Here is a 12,146-nt window from a genome sequence, read left to right on the forward strand (position 1 = left end):
ATTTTTAATTAATGTATAATTTGATTTTCATATTTTTTTTATTTGGATACATTTAAAAATATCATATTTCTTAATAGTTGAGATTAAATATAGTTTATATATATTTTTCTCTTTTAAATTATTAAAATATATTTTAAAAACATAGTGACAAAACATTAAATTTCATAGCAAATAATACGTCTAATGGATTTTTTCTAAAAATATGGTTCATTCTAATAATAGTGTCTTAATTCTTATAGTGACACTGAAGAAAAAAATAATAGTTGTAAGGCATTATTACGTCCCGTCTATCTTCTTCATATAGGGAATTGGATGGAATGAATAGTTTAATTGTTTTTCATACTTAATTTATTTAGACAGTTTGGAATGATGATGATAATAATAACTCTTATTTTACAAAAGTAGACATATGTCTTTCTTTGCATGTAAATTTAGAATAAATAATTCATAGAGTTGTGGAAAAAGTTATTATTGAACGAAAACATTTGCAACCCATTATATTTATTAGGTCAGAATTTATCATATAAATCCTAAATTCCAAATTAAATATTTATTGTATATTGCACATGTTAGAATATATTAGTTATATTGGTGTTGTTATTATTATTGATCATGTAATTTAATAGAAACTTAATTATTTTTTAATCTTCATCTTAAACCAAATCGATTATTTATGAAGAAAAAATTATTAAAATAAGAATTTAATTAAAAACTTTAATTAAGGATAAGACATTAAACAAGTTATAGGGATGGACTACAAAAGGATTAGGTCAAAAAAGGATGCATAATATCATTACAAAATTGTATATATATAGATGGCCAAGGGTAGGTAATTGTTAGGTTCAATAACATTTATGACTCATTAATACATTGCACTAATTTAAACATTAGAGTGTTTTTGCAGGTAACTTCCATACTTCCATTTTGTTAAACACTACAAGACTTAGAAGATCAACAATAGAATACTGAGAGTTAAACATCGAGAAAGGAAAGATCGAGAGCGACAAGAACAACACGTGTGTAGGTAGTGGTACTTAAATTTTGATATTGTTAGAATATTTTGGCACTCACCATGGGTCCGAGTGAGATCACAAGAAAAGCACATGATTGCCACAAGAAGAATGACGAGCATAGGAAGACCCCCAATGGTAAGAACCGAAGACAATCACGCAGACCTCACCATGATGATGTTGATGGAACTCTGAAGAGAACTAGAAACTTTGAAGAGAGAAAGTTTTGAAGAAATAAATACTTTGAAAGCCGAAAATGCCCGCATGAAGCAAAAAGTTAAGAACAAAGGAAATACTCCCACTCAACTTGGAACCAAGAGAACCAGTTGGTTAAAGCTGAGCAACTCCCCTGAAAATGTTAGAAATTAACAATTTCGGTGTGTCACAGGAATGACAACTAGTCACCTTCCACACACTTTTCGGAGCATTCAAAGTGACATGGCTTCACTAAAGGGATAATAGAAACGTCACTCCCAACCAACTGGAAAAGTCCAATCTTGAAAAATTACGATGGAACCACCAATCTTAACAAGCACTTAGTCACCTACGTCATCCAGGTTAGCCTATACACATTAGATGGTCATATGTCTTGTGTTTCCCACTCACTAAAATGAGTCATCCTAAGATGGTTTACGTGACTATGAATCCATTTGATAGGTTTCTTTGATACACTCGTAGTAAAGTTCAGGTTCCAATTCGCGACAAGCTGCCCTTTCATCTCACGTCAATAACTTTGGTGAATATTAGGTAGGAGAAAGGTGAATCTTTACGAACCTTCATGGAACGCTTAAAAAATATGGCCCTAAACATACGAAACCTCTGTCTGGATGTCACTATGCATCACATGGTCACCATCTTGAGACTGAGACCTTTCTCGAATAGTTTATGCAAGAAGTTGGAGCGAATTTTGACAAATTATTTCAACAAACCTCCAAAACTGAAGAACTTTCAGAATGACATGACAACCGAGGCTGAGACTGATTTTTTTTAAAATAAAATAAATATGAATTTTATTCATAATAATTATCATATCTAAAGTCAAGTTTTTACCGTAGCCTTATTTTTTTTTAACCATTTTCTCTTTGTCTTTAGCACATGTTCTCATTTTATTATTTTTTTTGCTTTTTTATTTATTTTTATTTTCTATTTTTTGAGGTTAAAATAAAAAACCTTATATATATTTTTTCAATACCTTAAGTTTTTTAGTTTTAAAAGAAAATAATACTACTTCTTAACAAACAATTTTAATGATTTTTATCTTTTATTTTTTATTTCCCAATTTAATTTAATTTAATTTAATTTGTTATTATTTTATATGTTTTAAAATTTTATTATTATTTTTAGTTATCAAATTTTATTTACTCGGACGAAATTGAGTGTTGACAATACCACTTGCAACATTGTAACGATAAGGACATACTCCGGACATGGAATGCGAGTCACTTAAAGTTTTATTTCAGCTAGAGTTGAATTGTAAATCCTTATACAATTTTTTGGCCCAAGATGCTTTTACAAAATGAACCCTCTCGAGAAGACTCAATCTTATACCACTTCTCGGTCTAGAACGTTTTCATGAAAGTGAATCTCCCTCGAGAAGCTCACTCTTATCAATTTTTTCAACTTAGTACATTTAAAAAAAAAAGTGAATCCTTCCTGAGAATCTATATCATATACTACTCCCTGATTCGAAAAAGTTTTTATGAAGTTAACATATAAATATGAACAATTTATTTAACTACCCAATCGATTAGGAAACTTATGCGGAAACCCCTCGAAAATCACATCTCATGATACAAACCATCTCGACAAACAAATGACTAAGGACACAACATACACTTCATAATTAAGTCAGTCATCACAGTATCACAGACAAGGTCCCACCAAACTTTAGAAGGATCTCAACAGAAGAAGAACTGGACATAGGTCAGAGCATCACATGTTCTTTCTTTTGGTATTTTAAAGTCTTTTTAAAAGACAAGTTTATGTAAATAACTTGGGCTCACTTTGGGGGTCCAAATAAAAGAATAAGCTAGAGTAGGGTGTGCTTAATAATTTAAGTAGGGTTTGCTTAGTAATTTGGGTTTGTGTCAAGCCCACCTTTCATGACATGTGCACCTAGGTTTAGGGTATCTTTAACCTACCTTCTAGAAGGTTTCTCACAAATGATGCCCCTACCCCTTTCACTTTTGCTCCTCAAGTCACTCTCTCCTATATAAGGGATGTTGCCTCATGTATTTGGACACATTGAATTTAGAATAGAAAGGAAACTCGACAGGAGTGTTTAGTAGGTTTTGTCTCCTAGAAATTGGGTCTTATCTTGGGTGTTTGTGCACTTCAAGTGGTGGTTCTTCACCACTTATCTTGGAGTCTCTTTCCCCTCCAAGTGGTGTGATTCCTTATTCCATAAGCATCTCACAATCTCTTCACCTTTGTGTTTTTCTTTCCTTTTCCTTACGCCATTCTTCCATAATTTTATTCATTTGTGTTTGGCTTTCTTCATCATCTTATGCTTCTTTTCATGTCTTTTATTTCCGCACCTTCATCATCAGAATCACCATATTTGTGTTTTATCTTTTCCTTCTAGAAGTGCACATTCACACTTACTTAACCACTTGGTTAAGTTCGTGTCCAATGAGCATCTTCTTTGGGCCTCTCACCATAATTGTTAATCTCAAAAGCTTAAACAAACGTGAAACCTCTAAAATGTGTCAATCTAAAATCAATTCACATCATGTGGTATTCAGAGCATGGTTTTAATTGTGCTTATCTTTTATGAGTTGATTTTTTGCTTTAAAATTCCAGCACATTTTAATTATGTCTTTATCTTCTAACAATTTAAATTCTACTTTACAATTCAGCACCTTCAATTCAGTCTTTAAATTCCTTGTCATTTACAATTCTGCTTTTTATTCATTAAGCAATTAAGTAATTTAAATTTTGCTTTGAATTATTTGTGTCAATTTTTTTCCTTACCTATTTTACTTGATTCTTATGTTCTTAGTGTTCTAGGAGTCTTTAAATCCATTCTGCTTATTTTGCTTTTAATTTTGAAGAACTAAAAGTAATTAAAGTTTGTTTAAGTGGTAGTTGATTTAGTTCCAAACAAAGAATACAAGTGATCATATGAATTGAATCCCAATCTATTTGTATTGAAAGTGAATTAAAATATGCATGCCAAGATCATTTTGAATCCACGAAAGAAAAGCAAAGACAAAAAACAAAGTTAGTGCAATTCACTTTTCAAATTCAAAATTACTAAAATAAGAGGATTCTTTTTATGTGACAAATTGTTTTCATATTTGTGATATTTTATCCTTTTTGCTTTTACAATTTTTAAAAGTAAAAAACTTCATAGTTAAAAGTTTAACTAAATTTTTTTGAGTTTTCAAAAGTGCTTTTCTTGTTTGTCTTGTTTAAGTTTTGTTATCATCTTACTTTCTTTTTGGTTTAACTTTCTTTCTTTTAACTTTTCTTGCTTGTCTTTAAAGTCTCTTAAAGTTTTGTTGGAGATTCTTTGTATGAGCAAGTGATAAGAGCTTTGACCTCTTTCACTTGAAGTGTTGCTACCAAGTGTAGATCCTCTGGCGTTTTTTAAAACCTTTCTTAAGTGAGTGTTCTACCTTTTTCATTCATCCTTTACTAAATAGCCGAGTGATACATGTGAGTGAGTGCATTATTTGTTGTTAAATACAAATTGTTTAATTTTTGTTGTTCACAATTATACACAATTTATCTTCAGGGGAATCTTCCAAACCACAATCTCTTCAAAAGGAACGTCTTTTGGGGGAGCTTGAGGATACCAAGAGAAGCTTGACCCACAAGGAAGAGGAAATGCGACAACTAATGGAAATGATGCAAAGGCTAGATGATACACAAGCGAGACAAAACCGCGAGAGGAGATGGGAGCCTAGAAGAGATACAAGACATTACATGCACTATGGAAGTCAAGAAGAAGAAGATTAGAGAGTGCAAAATTATGAAGCTAGGCGCCATCATCAACAACCAAAGAAGACTTTACCTTTTGTAAAATTACCTAGTTTGAATGGGGATAGTGACCCAAATGTATATCTAGAATGGGAAGCTAAGGTATAACAAACTTTTAATGTGTATGAGGTCGAAGATGACCAAAAGGTTAAGTTAGCTTCCATAGAATTTAAGGACTATGCCATGCAATGGTGGCGTCAAACTGTAATGGACATTTGGCTAAACAAGAGGTCAACCATGGTCTCTTGGAGTGATTTAATGTTATGCATGCGCACGCAGTTTATTTCTCTTCATTATAGGAATGAACTCTTGTTGAAACTCTAACGAATTCATCAAAGATCTAGGAGTGTAGACGAGTATTTTAAAGATTTGGAAGTAACTTTGACTAAAATTAATATGCATGAAAGTGAAAAGTCAATGATTGTTAGATTTGTGAGTGAATTACGACAAGAAATACAAGATGTTGTAGAAATATATAATTATACTTCTTTGGAAAAATTGGTTCACCTAGCCATCAAGGTTGAATCAAAAGTTTTGGAGAAAAATTCTTTTAAAAATACTCATAATGATGGCTTTTACAAATCATCTTGGAAGGGCAAAAACAAATTTTAAAACCAAAACTCTCCTTCCCATTTCTCAAAAGAAACCACCCCACATCATAAAGATTCTAGAGATAAATCTTCTACTCCTAAATCATCCACCAAAATCTCAAGTAAAAAATGTTTTAAATGTCTAGGTTTTGGGCACATTTCTGCCAATTTCCCGAGTAAAAGAATAATGATGGTTAAAGGGGGATAGTCGTGAGTGATCATAGTTCCCAATCATCTAGAGCTAGTTCCACTTCCTCTTCAAAAACCCCAAGTGAGGACGAGTGTGAGATACCTTGTGAAGGTGACTTATTGGTGGTAAGGGGAATGTTGGGTACTATTCAAAAACCTTTTGATAACACTCAAAGAGAAAATATTTTTCACACTCGATGCCTTATCAACAACAAGTTATGTTCCATGATCATAGATGTGGGGTAGTTGTGCTAATGTGGCAAGTACAAAAGTAGTGGAGAAGCTTAGATTACCCACTATCTCTCATACAAAGCCCTATAAACTACAATGGCTTAGTGAAGAAGACAAAATTATGGATAATAAACAAGTCCTCATAAGTTTTGTTATAGGAAAGTATAAAGATGAGGTTTTATGTGATATTGTGCCAATGGAAGCAACACATATTCTATTGGAAAGACCTTGGCAATATGATAGAAAAAATTTACATGATGGCCATACCAATAAGATTTCTTTCAACTTCCAAGGGCATAAGGTTATCTTAAAACCCCTCTCTCCCAAAGAAGTTAATAAGGATCAATTAAAAATGAAAAACAAAAAAGAAAATAAAAAGATGAAGACAGAAAAGATAAAACGGGTATGATATGAGTTGGATTGAACATAGGCACTTTTAAACTCTTGAACACAACATTATATGAGAAGGAAAACAACAATTCAAGGATCAAAGAGTGCTTAAACAAAGAAAACGAAATTACATCAACAAAATAACAAGCTGAAAACATAAATGGAATCAAGGAAGCTTAAGGAGTCATCAATGGAGACATAGCCTTCCAAAATGATGATCCAAACTCAATAAGAGTGTTATCTCCTTGTGAACATCCATATAACAAGATATTAAACACAATTGAATTAAGAACAGCAAGGTACCGAACAAAAAATGAAGAACAACACAAGGAATACAAAACCAATCGGTTGAAAAGATGAAGAACACTAAGGAGAAGCTAACTACCGAATGAAATTGCAAAAGAAGATGAAAGGAATGACACTTATGGAGTGAAGCTCGGCTGGAATGAGAATTTGGAACTGCATCACGCCACTTGGAGTCCTTGTCCAAGATAAGTGAAGAGAAGCCGCCACTTGAAGCTCTCCAATGGCACACAAGATAAGACTATGGAAGAAGGAGAAACCAAAACTCACAATTCTCTCTCAATTTGAGTAGAGTTTCTCTATATCCAATTTCCAATTCTGAATTTTACAAGAGCTCACACCTCTATTTATAGTGTGAGGATGCTGAAAAATAGGTGGGAAAATTCAAATGAAACTCATTAGAAATTCCCACAAAAAACAAGTCACATGGGAGGTGTGACCTTTTTCTACTATGACACCTCCTAAAAACTACACATACACCTACTCTCCTAAGTCACATGGACAATGTGACTTTATTTTCACATATTCACACTCCTTTATTTAATATCCAGACCTCCTACAACTATACAAGAGTAATTCAAATGATGCTCTTTTATTTAATGCTTGGGCTTGGCCTTCTTGGGCTTTGGCCTTCTTGGGCTTGGGCTTTGGGCTTAGGCCTCATCCTTTGAAAAGACTAATAAGAAGAACTTTAAATGATTTGGCCCTTGTCCATTCTTCCTATTAACAACATCCTTTTGATTCTCATCAGGGTATCATCACTTCACCTTACACCGTAAAAACAATAATGTTCACCCGTGCAAAAATACAAATTGCACCTCAAATGTGTTCTTTTTATTTATCTTTTTCATTACCTAAATATTTAAATACTTGACATCGATAAAGAAGTTTAAGGGTGATATTCAAAGACCTCCTAAGGTCTCACCCTCTAAGAGGATACTCACCAAAAAGTCAGTTCATCCCCAATTATTCTTTCCAAATATGGCCTGTATATAGATCGCACCCATATGAACTCCCAAAGCTTAATGAACATAAGTTAGCTTCACATCCCAAATCTAGAAATATTTATATCTTATCATCCCAAATTTAGAAATGTTTATATCTTCTTTGTGAACGAACTAACTATGTTATTTACTGAAGTTCTAAATCCGAGGTCGAATTTTTTCCAACTTGGGGGGCATGATACAAACCCTCTTCAACCGACATTTGGGAAACCTTTTTTCCTAGCGCCTTCTTCTCGACCTCACACCGGGAGAGAGCATCATTTGAATACTTTAGATGGATACCCAAAGAAGCATTAGCATTTAGGGCAGCCTGGAAGGAATAACCCGAGTCAGCAAGCTCCTTCTTAAGTTTCTTTACCTTGGCAAGAGAGACATCTTTGTCGAACTCTTCTCTCAATTTCTTGCGCAACAAGATCGTTTGGGCCTGCGAGCTCATTCAACGTCAGCCAAGGCACTTGGAAAGGCCGATTGATACAACTGCCATTCGGAGTTGTTCACGCTGAATGATAACTTCTCTGACAACTTCGTCTCAGTGTCAAAGAAGCCTTACCATGCCTACTCTTTTTTGGTGAACAAGTAGATGGGGATTTCTTTTTCAAGAGATCAACGATAAGATTTTTTTTCTCTCTCTTTTGTGCTTCTTATGCATGTCGAGAGGATGAAGGTTGTCGGCCATTGACTCCAAGAGATGGACATGTGTATGAGCATCGACTACCTCCTTAAATTTCTCGGGCGCTAACCCTCGTCTCTTTAGGTAAAGGACATATAAGTATGTCTTTCCTTTGGATCATTGGAAGCCATGATATCTGCATTAGAAGAAAAAAAATCAGCAAAGTTAAAATCTGCAAAGAAATGAAAAAACTACCAAAAACTATTTGTACTGTATAAATCACTCCATCAACACAGAGACAAGTAGACATGTAAGATTTTTCGAGGTAGCTGATCAAGGACTGATAGAGTTTTAGGTCCTCAACATTCATAATAGATCGAGGCCACAAGTTTTACCTCAATGGGTTTCTTGTCCAGTGAAAAGGAGCTAGTAGCCTTTTCTTAGGCTCTAACTCTCCTCAACCATCTTGGTTGCCTCTTCAACTGCAAGGTCAGGGTGTCATTGACCCGCTCAGGAGGACTTGCAATGTCTTCCACTCGCTCGTTCAGAATAGATGGAACACTCTGCACTGATATCATATCAAACTTGCATCCGACAATAATATAATTCCTGTATCGAAGTCTTGATAACTCTCTCTCAGAAACCCCAACCCCTTGAAAATAGAAACGAGGTTAAAGAAAGACACTGTTACCTTAAATCATAAAACTTCTTGACAACTTGGAAGACAAATGTCAGATAAGAGTGGACTAAGTGTTGATCTCACTCGTTATTTATAGGCTCAAGTCTTAGCAAGGTGGACCAACTGTCGTGAACCCCCAACTGTTAAATCTCTTAGCATCTATCGGTTCAAAAGAATTGACATTTCAAATCTTTTGTAGCACCTATAATTTATTATACACATTGCTCAAGGAAGATACATATCTTAGAAAATGACATGACTTCTTGTTGCTCGAGCCTAGGGGTATACCTGATGCTCGAAATTGAGAAGATCTCAAACCGCCAGCAATTCCAAAAGAAATGGACTTTCCTTTCAAACAAATATGTATGCTCTTCGAACATTTGATTTCGGTGGGCAGTGTACCGACCTCTCAGGATGGGTCCCACCAAGAAACCTTGTCATAATACGAATTCTTAGCCTCTAGGTCAAATTGGCTCGATGAACAACCATCAAATCCCCTTTCGTGTCACACCAATCTTAAACTAAATCGATTATTTAAAAAGAGAAAATCATCAAAATAAGAAGTTCTAATTAAAAACCTTAATTATCATATTGCTAAACAAGCCCTAAGCGTGGATTAGCAAGAGGTATTGAGCATGAATAGGATACATGACAACAAATATTCATCACAAAATAGTATGAATATGTGACCAAGAGATATGTAATGATTAGGTTCAAGAACACTTATGGACTCAATAATACATCATACTAACTTGAGCGTCAAAAAGCTTTTGCAGTTATACCTCATCTTGTTAAACACTACGAGATGTAGAATTTGGATTTGAGTTCTTCCCATACTATTTGTACAAATATTTTTCGTAGATAAATTTAATTTTTCTTTGGAATGATACATATATATTGAGAGAGGAGATGAATGAAGTTATCACGAGAATAATTATAATAGAGTTTTCAATATCATTTTTTTAATCTATCTATTATCTATTGCTTGAACACGAGTTATTTACCAATTTAGTGAGAATAAAAAGTGAAAATGGATATTTCTCTAAAGAAATATTTGATATAAGAGATTTTTTTTCATATTAAAAATGAATTTTCAGTGACTAAAATGGTCCATGAGAATATTTCAATAAATTTTTAAGAATAAAAAAAGTAAAATAGCATTTTTTATATTGCCACAAATTTTTCTCTACAAAAAATAAATAATTTTTCACCTCTCCCATATCACAGGTGTGAAGTTTGCTTAATAGTATATATGAGAATGTAGTACCACTATTTGTGAGAGTTAATGCACATTCAAAGCCCAAACAGCAACACTGCATTCAAAACTTAATACTTGCTTTCCCAAGATATTGATTTGATTCCCAACCTCAACAAAGTTGAGTAACTAAACTAACAAGAAATGTATTTTTGTCTCATGAGACCCTTGAAAAGCCATCATAGGAATATTTATTAGCAAAGGAAAAAAATTATAAGTTAGGTTCTTTCCATTCTCTATACATTTTTGAGTTTTAATGGAGAAGGGATCAAATATGGGTAACTTTCTTACTTTTAAATTAGTTCAGAGAAAGTGCTTCTAAGCTTTTCTGATCTGACTGCCACCAATGCATATCTCATAAAGCACTGTTTTGGATGTGAATGAGATTCCCTGTTCTCACTTTTGTTTCTCCCTTCATTTTAATTTCTTTTTAATCTATCTTCTATCTCTAATTACTAATTACTAATCTCAATTTTTAGTCCTTTACTACTATTATTACAAATTTTCACAAAAATATTTAAATATAAACCAATTTTAGAGATAAAAAATATTATTAACTAAATTAAATATTATTTTAAATTAAAAAAATATTAATATCCAAAATATTTTTTATTATTAATAAATAATTTATAATTTAATATTTAATTAACTATCAATTTCTTAGCTACTAATGTTTTAAATTATAAGTTGGTAGTTAAAATTTGATAATTAATTAGATAAAAAATTTAAACTATAACTACTTTAAGTATTAATAATTTTTTTAAAATAATATTTAATTTAATTAATATAATGATTAATTAATTTTTATCTTCAAAATAAATTTATTTAATGATTCTTTAATGTATGTGAGGTGGTGCCACTCACCGGAAGGAACAAACTATGCATGCATTTCTAAAACTATCTTAGTTTGAGAAGATTTCAAAGAATTCACAAAACCTAAATTCAATTCTATAAATGTTGTTTTCTATCAGAGTTAGAGTTTCGTATGATAAAAAAAGCTACATTAAATAATTATATTTATATATACATATATATTAACAAAATAAAATTTCAATTCCAATAGGGAGAACAATTATAGAAACAACTGTATATAATTTTTTTCCCACAGAAAATCACACTAAGCTTCCAAAATGAACAGCATCTCCACTTTGAGCATCTGTGTAGTGACTAAATGCATTAATCTCTTACTTGACTCTTTAGATCCAGATTTAAGAAACAGTGACACTCACATATGCAATGTCTTTGTGTGGATAAAAATGGTTCAACTTATGCAATAGTAGACAGAAAAAATTGCACCTTCTTCTGTTTATTCCAATTAAGAGCAGTGCATATTTGCCAACACTAGATTTTTGTAATTCTGTGATGGAAGTCAAGCCTCTTTAAAAAAAAACAAAATCATTTTAGAGAGAGAATCCTGATTGTGTGAGCTGCATTATTTATAATTGTTTTTGGTTTTTGAGAAATCAAACAAACAATGCATGGATTATTCTTTATTCCAGTTGTTGGAATGAGCAATGCTAAACCACAAATCAGAATGCTCCCATTTCCGAGTGATTAGTATAAGAAATTCCGAAGATCTAGAATGCACAATTGCGTCTATGGGCAAAGATTATGTTAGATTTGCAGGCAAAGATAGAAGCAAAATAAAGATATCGATGTGCATGGAAAAATCTTGATCATGATATGTGCAAAGAATATTATTGATGGTACTTAGGGCACTGTGAAGTTGTAACTCCAATGGAACCTTTTTGGTTGTATAGTACGTAGTTGTAGGAATGTGGTACATATGCACGTGGGAATATGTGAAGTGTTTTGCTACTTAAGGCCTAATAGTCTTCTGTTGCCCACATTACAAGTTTCAGAACATATTTGCTAAAAGCAGAACAAAGTTTTAGGAAGCT

The sequence above is a fragment of the Phaseolus vulgaris genome, chromosome 9 (assembly GCF_000499845.2).
Source record: "Phaseolus vulgaris cultivar G19833 chromosome 9, P. vulgaris v2.0, whole genome shotgun sequence".
In the NCBI taxonomy this organism is placed as follows: domain Eukaryota; kingdom Viridiplantae; phylum Streptophyta; class Magnoliopsida; order Fabales; family Fabaceae; genus Phaseolus; species Phaseolus vulgaris.